General features: G+C 54.3%; 2 long non-coding RNA genes across 2 annotated transcripts; one reads left to right on the top strand and one right to left on the bottom strand.

Moving 5' to 3' along the window:
• The first annotated feature begins 1,990 nt into the window (after nt 1–1,990).
• LOC137211963 (uncharacterized) lies at nt 1,991–11,525 on the top strand. Its single transcript, XR_010937295.1, has 3 exons — nt 1,991–2,277; nt 9,832–9,896; nt 11,010–11,525. It is a non-coding gene; the product is annotated as an uncharacterized lncRNA (long non-coding RNA).
• Nucleotides 6,511–12,526, bottom strand: LOC137211962 (uncharacterized). The gene is made up of 4 exons (XR_010937294.1): nt 12,299–12,526; nt 9,945–10,019; nt 8,921–9,036; nt 6,511–8,537 (listed from the first exon to the last, which is right to left on the bottom strand). It is a non-coding gene; the product is annotated as an uncharacterized lncRNA (long non-coding RNA).
• Nucleotides 12,527–12,793: the final 267 nt, after the last annotated feature.

Here is a 12,793-nt window from a genome sequence, read left to right as displayed (position 1 = left end):
GTGCGGTGAGGGGCCTGCGTATCGCAAAAAAAAAAATAAATAAATAAATAAATAAAAATGCTGGTGCCTGGGCCCTCCCCGAGGACTCTGGGTACAGCCTGGGCAGCAGGATTAGCAAAGCTCGCCTGTGATTCTAATATACCGACATGATGGAGAGCCACCGGGGTTTATGGCAAAAGCCACCAGACCTGATTCAGGTTCCTCAGGTCTGGAGGGTTCCTTGGATTTCAGGGACAACCTGCTCAGTCTTCCTAGATCAGGGCCTGCCAGGTAGTGGGTCTCTGAGTGTCAAAGGGAAGCTGTCTCATGCAAGCCACACTTCCATACCTGTTTCTTTGAAACCAAATAAACTGTTTGCTAATGCTGGAAGAAATGTGTAAGCCTATTGCCCACGTATAAATGAGGAGATGCCATAAAACCTTCTGGCCCCTCTGCGCAAGCATCTGGGCACGCGGCAGTGTCTGGCTGGAGCCGAGAATGGCCACCCTTTCAGATAGGCACGCACTTGACAGCTCGCCGCAGTTCCCATCACTTCCTGTGAATTACCTGCCCTGGGCCTGAGACACCCATTGATCTTAGCTCCTTATTCATCAGTCTACTCCTCTGTGCCCCCCTTGTCACATACTACTGCTTCAGAACACATCACCCCACAACTTAGTGGCTTCAGATCGCCATTTTGTTTTGCTCGTGGTTTTGTGGATCTGGAATTTGGGGTGGTCTCAGCCGGGCAGTTCTCACCTGGGGACTGCCGTGGGCTGCGATCATGTGAGGGTTCCCCTGGGACGGATGCACGGGGTGGTGTACGCTCACGGCTGCAGCTGATCCTGGCTGTTGGTTGGGGGCTCGGCTGGTCTTTCGACGGAAGTGCTACACGTGGCCTCTCCAGCGTGGCAGTCTCTGGGCAGTCAGACATCTTACATAGCTTAGTTTCCCCTAGAGCGAGCATCCCAAGAGAGCCAGAAGAAAGCTGCCTGGCCTTTTCTGATCCAGCCTTGGAGGTCAGGCAGTGTCACTTCTACCGCATTCTACGGGTCATAAGTGAGTCACTAAGGTCAGCCTAGATTCAAGGGGAAGAGACAGGGACCCCGCTTTCTAAAGGGAAGAGTGTTGAAGAATTTGAAGACATGCTTTCAATCCTCCATAACCCTCAACACATTTGTTGGATGGATGGTTGAGTGGATGGATGCCAAATTGCTCCCCACCTATTCTGTCCTATGGGTACTTAGTTCTTTCTCTCCTGCCTCCTTCTCCTGCCCCACCACGACACCAGCTATCTGAGAATTGGCAGGGCAGAGCAGCCTGGTGGTGGAAGAGCCAGCTCGCTAACAACCCATGGCCTGCTGCCAGCTGCTGGGAAATGGTGGGGCCGGTCCCTAGCTAGTCCTGGGCTTCAGTTTCCCTGCTCAGATAACGAGGCGCTGGGCCACATCTCTCCAAGGCCCTCTCTGCTCTAACTTTAAGAACATCCAGACCTTTCTTCTTGCTTTCTGAGAAGGTGGCTGGAGGTGGAGTCCAGTCTCCCTCTGCAAGGAGGTTTGTTTCTAAATGACATAAGCCTGCACAATACATTCTGGTGTGAGAAATTCAAATAGTGCAGAAGTATGCAGAGTAGAGTGTGAACTTCCCTCCGACTTTCCTTTAGGCCCTGCCTCCCTTCAAAGGGGATCAGCCCCAGAGTGCAGTGACCACCCTCATGGCCCCTTTAAAAGCATCGTTTCCTGTACATTGCAGATGCAGAGATAGCTTTGCTGGGGATATGTGGTTTGCTTTTTCTTTAACATAAATGAGACCATACTGTTCATGTTGTTCCGCAACTTGCTCTCTTTCACTTAATTCTGCCTCTCTGGCATCTCTGAATAGAGATCGCCCCCAAGTCTTTTGTACGCCTCTAGAACATACCACAGCAAGAACGCTCCACAGTCCATTTGCCGGTTCTGCTTATTGTCAGACGTGTTGGTAGTTTCCAGTTTTCCATTATTCCATGCAGTCTTGCAGTGGACATCCTCAGGCTGTGTTCAGCACCCCCGGGGCTTGCAGGGCTGCGCAACACTGCATCTCTGCCCAATGATGCCGAGAGGCTCCTTCCGGGCAAATCCAGTTCAAATCCTGAGGGCAAGTCCGGAGCTGTGTGGCCTGGGACGCCTCACTTAGGCTCTCTGAGAACTTGCAGAGGAGCCGATGAACACAGCGACTGCCTCCTCCGGGCAGGCGGCCGCAGAGGCAGGAGGGCCCGGCCGCTGGCTGCTGCGCTCCCCGGTCCGGCTCTGGTGCGGTTATGTAAGTGGGCCGCTAATACTGCTTTCATTGTCGGTGGAACCCAAATTTAAAAAGGAAATTATTCTCCTGATGCTCAATTCGCCTAATCCCCATCTGTCTCTCCCCTGGTCCCCACCCCCCCGCGCTCGCCGAGCGCTAGCATCTAAGGGCCTTGAACACGCTCCAGATTTCTAATTTAGTTTGCTTATGCAACCAAAAATATTATGGCCGCGGCTTCTGGGGGTGACTAAGTCTGTATTCTGGGCTCCAGGCACACTAAAAACGGCAGCGCCAGGGCCCCGCGCCGCTCGCGCGCGCACCACACGCCGGCTTTTTTTTGGTTCCTCCGAGGCGCCGGCAGCTCTGCAGCGGTGGGAGCCGCAGGAGGGAAAGGCCGCCGGGCCGCCCGGAGCGGGGAGGGCCGGGGACGCCCGGGAGGAAGGAGGGTAGCGCCGCGAGGGCCGGCCTGGGGCGCCCGCACACGCCGGGGGACGCTCTGGTCGCCGGCGCCTGGGTTCCTCTCGGAACCTCAGCCTCCTCCCATTTCTTTTATTCTCAGGCTCTCGTTCCTTTGTGCCAGGAGCAGGAATCCGTCTTTCCCGCCTGTGCCCTTACCCAGAGATCTGTTGAAATATGTTTGCTGCACCATTGTTTATTCTGGAAGAGCGAAAAATTGGAAACAGCCCTTCTATCAATGGGGATCCATCTAGTGAATGAGGGGAACTTCGACACTCTGGGGTACTGTGTAGCTGATAAAAAACAATGGGTTGATCAAGATGGCTTGATGTGGATTCAATTAAATTAAAATTAAATTAAAAAAAAGGCAAGTCACAGAAAAAGAGAGTATGGTTTTGTGTTTTTAAAAAATCATCAATGTGAAAATGGAAGGTTACAATGGACTGTAAGGTGGTCACCTCTGGCGAGTGGACTGAGATTGGGGATGGGGAGGGTGAAAGAGATTTTTGGGTTTCATCCTACTTCTGCATTTTTTTTTTTTTTAATTTATTTTTTGCGGTACGCGGGCCTCTCACTGTTGTGGCCTCTCCCGCTGCGGAGCACAGGCTCCGGATGCGCAGGCTCAGCGGCCATGGCTCACGGGCCCAGCCGCTCCGTGGCATGAGGGATCTTCCCGGACCGGGGCACGAACCTGTGTCCCCTGCATCGGCAGGCGGACTCTCAACCACTGCGCCACCAGGGAAGCCCTACTTCTGCATTTTTTCAATCATACAAAGAGACTATATTCATGTATTACTCCCATAGCTTTAATTTGCTTTCAATGTTACAGGGGAGCGGGAGAGAAGAGCAGGGAGCTTCCCTGACTCATAGTCTCTGGAAGCAGTGGTCAGATCAGGAGTGGGACTGACAGGAAGGCACCTGCTCTCTACCTGCCCCTGGTTGGGGCTTCAAGATGCAGGACTACTGTGCTTTGAGCTCTTGCTGCCAGAAGTCTTGGGGCTGAGGGCTGGATGGGCACCTGGCCTGGCAGGGCAAATGCTGAGGGGCAGAGCACTGGACTGGGAATCAGAAACTCGGCTTCTAGTCCTGAAGGTCTGGCTGGATGGCCCAGTCTCCCTTCTGCCCGCCACTCTGGCATCCGCTGCCCTGATGGCCAGGCCAGGGCTGGGTGCGAAGGTGTGGCGACCTGGTCACCAGCTCTGAGGCCTGGGGTCGAATGTGAGACCTCGGCCACTTCTGGAGAAGTGTCACCTGACTTGACTTCTCCGGGCAAGGCCAGGGCTCCCTGAGGCCCCAGATGCAGAGGGCAGCACGTGTTTCCCAGGTCTAAGACAGGCCCAGATTGTATCTGCACAGCACTAATCAGCCAGACAGTGGAGGCATCCACACCGTCACCAGGGGAGCAAGGAGGCTGCCTGCACACAACGGGGTGTCTCTACAGCGTGCTGCCGACGTCCCCAGGTGGGCACTGACTCCTCCAGTAAGGTGTTGTCGTTCCAAACCAGGAAGCCCTGTGTGGGACTAGCTTGATGAAGTGTCTTCACCTCATTCCTTCTTCAGGCCTTCCGTCTGCTCAGGCACGTGGAGACTCTTCACAAGGTGTACTAAATGCAGCTTTCACCAAAAACAGGTGACTCGGGAGCCCTTTCCTTCCAGAGCCTCCCAGGGGCTCAGAGCCCTACACACCAATGAGCTAGTGAAGGCGGGAGATGGATGGGAGGCGAAGGACGCTACTGGCGCAGTTTGCGGAAACTTCAGATGAGCGTGATGAGGTACAGGGATGTGTGGAGGACATGGGGGCCACCTCATCTGGGAGAGATGAAAACTAACGGTCCTGCCAACGGGGGGCACATGTGCCAGGGCAGGCGCAGGGAGCCAACGTTAATCTCTTTCCTCAGAGTTGACCCCCTGCAAACGCACATCACAGGCTCACGTACAAGCCTGTGCTCACACAGCAGGCGTGCAGGCAGCACAGCTCCTCACACGAGCACACCCACTCGTGCACACTCACACACACCCCCTCACATACAAGCAGGCTCACCGCACATGAGAAGAAGAGCACACGTCCATGCACACTCCCAGTACACACCCACACAAACCCTCGTGCCCAGGCAAACCCATGGGTGCTCACACACAAGAAGACAAGCACACAAAAGACACCAAAGCACAAATAGGGGCACACACGTCCACACACATGCCAGCACCCACCCACGTACACACACGTGCAGGTGAACACGGATGCCAGCCCTCTGGAGCTGCTCAGGCAGGCGCACACAGAGGACACAGCTGCATCTGCACACTCATGCCCTCATACACATGGTGGCTTTTTTTTTTTTTGCGGTACGCGGGCCCCTCACTGTTGTGGCCTCTCCCGTTGTGGAGCACAGGCTCCAGACGCACAGGCTCAGCGGCCATGGCTCACGGACCCAGCCGCTCCGCGGCATGTGGGATCCTCCCAGACCGGGGCACGAACCTGCGTCCCCTGCATCAGCAGGCGGACTCTCAACCACTGCGCCACCAGGGAAGCCCCACATGGTGGCTTTTAAGGCCATAGCAGGCTCCCTGCTTCTTCTTGCAAGTGGGGCCAGCGGGTGTGGAGTGAAATTGTGGTTTAGAGGGAAGCTGAAGGACTCCTAAAGTACATTTAGCAAAGCAGTTCACAGAGGCATATGTCCTTCGAGTATCTTTATCTTTAGCACTCATATGTCTAGCAGAGTCTGGGTGGCTCAGTATTGCTACCAGGAAGGAGGACAAGCTCAGTATTGCTACTGGGTGCAGAGGAAGGATACCCCTTGCTCCTCGTCACCCTCCCCCCCCACACACACCATAGCGTTCCCTCCCCCAACCAACTGGGTTCCCCAGAAGCCTGCCCCCTTCCCACCAGGAAAACAGCCATCAGGGCAGATTCTCCAGCCCCCACCCAGATGCCTGGAGAGAGGGTCAGCCAGCCCCGTGCCCCCCACCTCAGGAGCTCAGGTCCCCAGAGCACTTGGGGCCATAACCATCAGCCTTGGGCCTGGGCTGTGGCTGACTGTGGGAGGCCTCTCCCCAGTTCCCCCAAATGTACGCATGGATGGTGTTTTCCACTACTCCTGAGCTGGCAGAAGGTCTGGGCATATGCCCCAACCCTCTGGCTGGTTGCAGACAAGCCAGTGGATTTCGAAAGCTATTTAATCCCTGGGTTCTGACACACCCAGTTCACCACCAAGCAGGATCTAGTGCCTACGGATCTGATGTCAGAGGGCGGCCCTGGCACAGCTCCATCCTTCCCGCCCACATGAGCGTGGCGGAGCCAACAGAGAGAAAGAAGATCCCCAAAGCCTCACCTTGTGAATCACAACCATTTGCTTCACGCCAGGCCTGCAACATCAGCACCTTCTAAAAAATGATGCTGGAAAAGAATAAGAGCAGGAAAAAGAATCAGGGGCTATCAGGTGAGGACAGCAGATAAGCAAAGCATTACGACCTTGTGTTTATTTCAAAACAGTACTGAACGTATTTAGGCAGAGAAAAAACTGGAAAAACTAACAGTAATTATTTCTAGAAATTTATCATTCAACAAATATTTGTTGAGCACCTAGTATTTGTCACATTGTTTTAGGTGCTGGGGTTATAAGAGTGAAGAGACAAAACCCTTAGGGATCTTAGATTCCTGGGAGTTAACAGACAATAGCAAACACCTAAGCTCAATATATAGCATGTTAAACCGTGATAAGCGCCATGGGAAGAGGGCAAAGGAGAAGAGATATGGGTCACTGGGGAGCTGAAATTTTTAACAGATTTTATTTTTTAGAGCAGTTTTAGATTTATAGAAAAATTAAAATAGTACAGAGAGTTCCCCCAAATCCCTCCCCCTGTACACAGTTTCTCCTGTTATTGACATCTTAGAATGGTGCATTTGTAACGCTTGATTAATGAACCAATATTATTATTAACAAGTCTATTGTTTATTCAGATTTCCTTAGTCTACCTAATTTTCATTTTCTGTTCCAAGATCCCACCCAGGGCACCACATTATACTTAGTTGTTTTGTCTCCTTAGGCTCCTCTTGGCTACGACAGTTTCTTAGATTTTCTTTGTTTTTTTTTTTTGCGGTACACAGGCCTCTCACTGTTGTGGCGTCTCCCGTTGCGGAGCACAGGCTCCGGACGCGCAGGCTCAGCGGCCATGGCTCACGGGCCCAGCCGCTCCGCGGCATGTGGGATCCTCCCGGACCGGGGCACGAACCCGTGTCCCCTGCATCGGCAGGCAGACTCTCAACCACTGCGCCACCAGGGAAGCCCAGCTCTTCTTTGTTTTTGATGACCTCGACAAAACTAGGAAGTCCTGGTCAGGTATATTGTGTTGGAATTTGCCTAATATTTTCTCATGATCAGACCGGGCCTATGAGTTTCCAGGAACAAGATCACAGAGGTAAAGTGCTATTTTCATCACATGTCATATCAAGGGTACATGTTATCAACGTGATTTATGGCTCTTGATGTTGACCCTGTTCACCCGGCTGAAGCAGTATTTGGCAGGTTTCTCTACTCTCCCCTCCCCTCTTTCCATACTGACATCTTGGGAAAGAAGTCGCTTGGGAAGGAAGTGCGTGCAGCCCACACTGGAGCGAAAGTTATGCTCCACTGCCTCCGTTTAGGGTGAAGTATCAACATAAATTTTTTGGAATTCTTCCGCAGGAGCGATTGGTCTCTTCTCACCCATTTATTAATTTACTCGACACGTTTATAATGGACTCACAGATATTTATTCTACATTTGGGTTATAATCCAGTAATACTTTATTTTGTTGCTCAAATTGTTCCAGCTCTTTCACTAGCTCCTGTGGCCCATTGACATGCCCCCATCAATTTTTTTTTTTTTTTTTTTTTTTTTTTTTTTTTTTAGCACTTCCTTACTCTCTGGCACAAGAAGATGCTCCAGGCTTATCTTATGTACTTCCTGCCCCAGTCCTAGAATCAGCCATCTCTCCAAGAAACCCTGGATCCTTTTATTGTAGAATGGTACTAGAAACCAAGATCTGGGTACTAGGTGTGCTCTGTAATTTTTAATATGATGGTTAATGAAAGCTTCTCAGAGAAGGTAATATGTGAGTGAAGGCCTGAAGAAGGTGAGAACAAACCATAGAAATATTGGGGGAGGATCACTCCAGGAAGAGGAAGACTGCAAGTGCAAAGGCCCTGAGGCAGGCATGTGCATAGTATATGCAAGGAACAAGGAGGCTAGTGTGGCTGCAGCCAGATGTGGGAGAGGTGGGGGAGGTGTAGATAGAATAGAGCTATCATGAAGGGCTGTGGCTTTCCTCAGATGGACAGGGGAGCAGACGGACAAAATGATCTACTCTGATTGTGGTTTTTTTTGACACACCACGCGGCATGAGGGATCTTAGTTCCCGACCAGGGATTGAACCTGTGCCACCTGCAGTGGAAGTGCGGAGTCCTAACCCCTGGACGGCCAGGGAGTTCCCCTAAGTTATTTCTTAATAAAATCCCTCTGGCTGTTACGTCAGGAATAGAATGAAGGGGATGAGCAGATATCACTGTAGGAATCCAACGAGCAATGATGTTGGCTTAGATCAGGTTGAAGCAATGGAGGTGGGGTAAGGGGCTGAAACTCCGAGGCAGAGCTGACAGTGTCTTCCGACAGACTGGATGCTGGGCGAGAGCTGGGAGCCTGATCATCTGGAAGGAGGCCGCTGTGACTTTGTCCCATTTCGGGAAGACTGGAGGAGCCGCAGTTTTGGCAGGGTTCAGGAGCTCACCTTTTGGACACATTAGTTTAAGACGCCCACCGTTCATCCAGTCTGGAGCTCGGGGGAAGGGTGGGCTGGAGATATGAGATGAGAACAAGGCCCAGGTGAGAGCCAGGTCTCCAGCCTCCCGGCCCAGCACTGAGACGCTCATTGATTTTAGCCAGTCGGAGCCTCAAGGCCATGGGCTTAGGCCTGTTCGGGGCCGAGGCCACTCAGTCCAAGCGGAACACAGGACCAGGAGCCAGTCCTCAACCATGCAGGGGCGGAGGAGCCCCTGCGGGAAGTGGCCCCAGATCTGGGGGAGGGCTCAGTCGGTTCCCAGAGAACCCTTGGCTTTGCTTTAGACCAGGATTTACCACGCATAGCTGGGGCTCAGGGCATGGAAATGCTCAGAGTGGGGGTGGGCTTTCTCTCCAGCTGGGTGCTTCCCGGGGTGGGACTTGGGAACCACACTTACTTTTTCCTCAGCACCCAGCTCTGGGCCCCAAGCCAGTCATCAGGGCTGCCAAGTGAATGAAGGACATACTCTGGTGGGCAGCATCTCTGGTCTGTGGGCCGGAGGTCACTGGAGCCCTGAAACAGGAGGGATGGAGGAAGGGAGAGAAGGCGGTAGAAGAGGGGTGAGGTGAGGGGATAGGAGACAGGGGGAGGGAGGGGGCGGGGAGGGTCCTAGACACGGGGCGGGGGTGGTGGGAGAAGGAGAAGAGAGGGGACACAGGGGAGGCCAGCAGCCCTGGGCCTCAGGACTGCGAAGCCTGGGGAGTGGGCAACGGCCGGGAGCCCTTCTTGCCTTCTCCCTTTCTCTCACCCACCCTCCTACCCGTCAGCAGATGCTGTGGGCTTCACCCACGGCTGGACACACAGTCAGACCAGCCCTCCCCCGACTGGCGGTCTCCACCCTCTCCAGGCCACCACTTTCTCCTATTTGCGCCTCTCTAAGAGCTTCCTCCTGCTTTTGCCTCTACAGTCTGCTCTCCTCAGAGCAGCCAGAACTCTGCTTCTAAAACAAAAACAAGGTCAGGCCATCCCTTCAAAAATCCTGGAACGGAGAGGCCCCCCCCGGCCCTGCTCCACCTGCCTCCACCCTCCCAGCCTCCCTCCAGGCCTCTCACACTGGCCTCCCCAGTGCCCCTGACACCCCAGGCCACGCCTGCCTTGGGGCATCTGCACTGGTGGTGGCCTCTGCCCGCCCGACCACTTTCCTCCACTTTCCCACGTGCCTTATCCCCTCATTCTCTTCAGGTCTCAGTTCAGACGTCACCTCAGGCCTTCCCTGGGCACCCTCTATCACTGCTTCTCACTACCCCCTTACCCAGCTTAGTTTTTCTTAATACTTATCACCAGTTCATATATATATTTACATTTAAGATTTCCCCCATGAGAACTGTTTTGCCGCCAGTGTGTCCCCAGCACCTGAAACAACTCCCAGACAGGTAGGCACTACATAATATTTGTCAAATAAACTAACGGCCACCTCTCACCTCAAGAGTCCCCCAGGGCTGGTGTAGGCCATCCTCATCAGGTCTGACCGCTTGGCTCTCAGAAGTTCTTAGACCCTAAAGATGGGAAGGGAATGCACCAGAACCGCAACAGAGCCAATCGCACCCTCCTGCAAATCTGCAATTCCACGTGAGGCTGAAAGCTCACACCTTCCCAGAGCCTCCTCCTCCCCTAAGCCTTCCAGCCAGCCAGGCCCCAGAGCCTACAGGTCACCTCCAAAGCACCTCGTCACTCCCGCTCTTGTCCGGCCCCATTGCCCCCTAGCTCATCAGCTCAAAGCCTCAAAGCTCGCACAGGAATCCAGAGTGGTCTTGCTAACAAGCGCGTCAGGCCTGTTCCCTGCCCCTGCTTAAACTCCTTCTGTGGTCGTCAGGATAAAGTCCGAAGTCCGGATGCCTCTGCCTCTAGCCCCACCTCCTCTCCAGCCGCCGCGCCCCCCCGCCCCCCCCCCCCCGACCTGGGATCTCCTTCCTTTGAGCTCCTGTGGGGGATCGGCCCCATGGTGCCCTCCCAGCCCCCTTTCCTCTCCACAACCCTCTTCAGTGACTGCAGGTAGTGGTGTAACTGTCATCCTGCCTTCCCACTTTGAGTTCTCAGGGCTCTGTCTTGAGTCCTGTTTGCACGGCAAGCTGGCTGACCTGTTTGGATGTTTGCCAAGAGCGGCTGTGATGGGTGAGGGGGGCGGTGGAGGGGAGACCACGGAAGGAGGAGACCAGGACGGGTGCCGAGGCCCCTGGTCTATCCCTTGGCGTCACCACTGCTGACCTGGCGTCAGACCCTAGGCTCCGTGGGCAGGACTGGGTCTCTCTGCTCCAGGGCCTGACACGGAAGAGGCTCTTAGGAAACATCCATTAACTGTCTGGCTGAATGGTTGACTCCAAGGAGTGGCTTGGAGTGATTTCTTCTTTTCTATGTTTCTGTATTTTCCAATTTTTATAAATAAGGTACATCCCTCAATGTTTAGAATGAAAAACAAAAACTAACCTTGAAAAATCATTCTTATGAAAATGTTGACTAAAAAGTAACACTTCCCGTATCTTCCAAAGCTGAAGAGACGCACACCCCTTGCCCTGCCATCCCTCCTGTGGGCACATACCCAACGGAGATGCGGTCCTGTAGTCCCAATAGATCAAGACTAGAGTGTTCACGGCAGCTGGGAACTGGAACCTACCCAAACGTCCACCAGCCGTAGCATGGGTGAAAGCGCTGTGATGGGGTCACTTGGTGCTGAGCTACCAGCCATGAGGACTTAACAAGACTTAAATGAAACATAATGTTGGGCAAAAGAAACTAGACACAAAAGAGCACATGCCGTATGGCTCCATGTCTGGACAGTTAGCGTGGACAGTTTAGAAGCAGGCGTAGGGGGTTAGCGTAACTCTGGGGCTAGTGAGTGAAGGTGTCCTGAGGGGCTCTGGGCGCTGGTGAGGCGCTGTTGTTTGATCTGAGCGCTGGCTCCGTAGGCATGTTCAGCTTGCGCTAATTCATCCAGTTGTACACTTTTGAGCTTTACAATTTTCTTATGTATGTTTAACTCCAGAAAAAATGTTAAGGAAAGAAAATGGGATGCATCCTGGAATGAGTTAAATCTGCCTCTCTTTTCTGTCCAAAGGGGGGCAGAGTGCAGGTGTCCAGGGTCCCTGGTGTGCTGGCCTCACCGCTGCCTCCAGAGTTCCCCTCCAGTCTCTGAGACACCCGACCCCGAGACTCAGAGATTCTGTTTCCATCAAGCCTAGGGGATGCTCTCCAGAGCTCTGGGGTCAATTCCCACCATCACAATTTAGGACCGAGAAGCAGGGCTCTGGGGGGCTACGGGCTGTCCCTCCCTGGCTGGGTTACTCTGGGCCTCCCTGCCACCAGCCACCAGCTGTGAAGCAGGGCAGGGACTGGGGGCTGGGGGCTGGGGGCTGGGGGCAGGGGGCATGCTCTGTGTGGGAGGGCAGAACACAGCACAGGCCGCCTGGGTCCTTGAGTCCTGTCTGGCAGCCTCGTGGCACCCTCCCATCCCTGTAGGGCAGCCTGGCAGGAGCTGCTGTCACACTTCAGTGCCTCCCTCGCAACCCCCATCTCCAGCAGAGGACAGGGAGCAGGGCACCTGCTTCGCTGCACCCAAGGGCAAGGGAAGCCCAGGGACCTCATCTGACCTTGTACTTAGCCCCCAGAGGTCACCACATCGGGGTCTAGGGGCTCAGGTCGCCACAGTCAGGACGGGGGAGGGCAGTAACCAGTCCTAGCCGAGCAGCAGCCCGGGGAGGGGCGGGGATCCAGCGCTGCCCTCCGCCATGGCCGCCAGGGAGGTTATAAATAACCACCGCGGGTCGCGTTACCTCCTGACCTCCAGCTGGAGCCCAGCAATCCGCAGTGATTAGCATCTCCTCGCTCGCCGCCCACTGCGAACAAATACCCCTCTGTGTGCCTCCCGGGCGCCGGGCCTCGCCGCAGGAAGCAGGATGTTGGCCCGGAGTCAGGCACCCCAGGCTCCCCCCCCCCCCCCCGCCTCCCCGGCCTGGGTCTGCCCACAGGGGTACCCCGTTCAAAGCCAGTGGGAAGGAGGCAGCACTGGTGACTGGCCCCCCTCCTCCCAAACGTTTCCGGAGTCACACAAGACAAACAGCATTCTCCCCAGCAGGGCCCCACCTTCCTAGATGGCAGCCGAAGCTCAGAGGGGGATGTGACTGGTCCAGGGTCACACAGCCATACATGGCTGACAGGGAAGCACCCAGATGTCAGACGTCCTAATTCTGACCCTGAGTAGCCATTGTAAAAGGAGGTTGGGGATGGGGAGATTGGCCTATTCATTCAACACATTTTTGCTGAGCATTTACTAGGT

This window comes from Pseudorca crassidens, chromosome 19, assembly GCF_039906515.1.
Source record: "Pseudorca crassidens isolate mPseCra1 chromosome 19, mPseCra1.hap1, whole genome shotgun sequence".
In the NCBI taxonomy this organism is placed as follows: domain Eukaryota; kingdom Metazoa; phylum Chordata; class Mammalia; order Artiodactyla; family Delphinidae; genus Pseudorca; species Pseudorca crassidens.
This window is presented reverse-complemented; position numbering and strand designations above follow the sequence as displayed.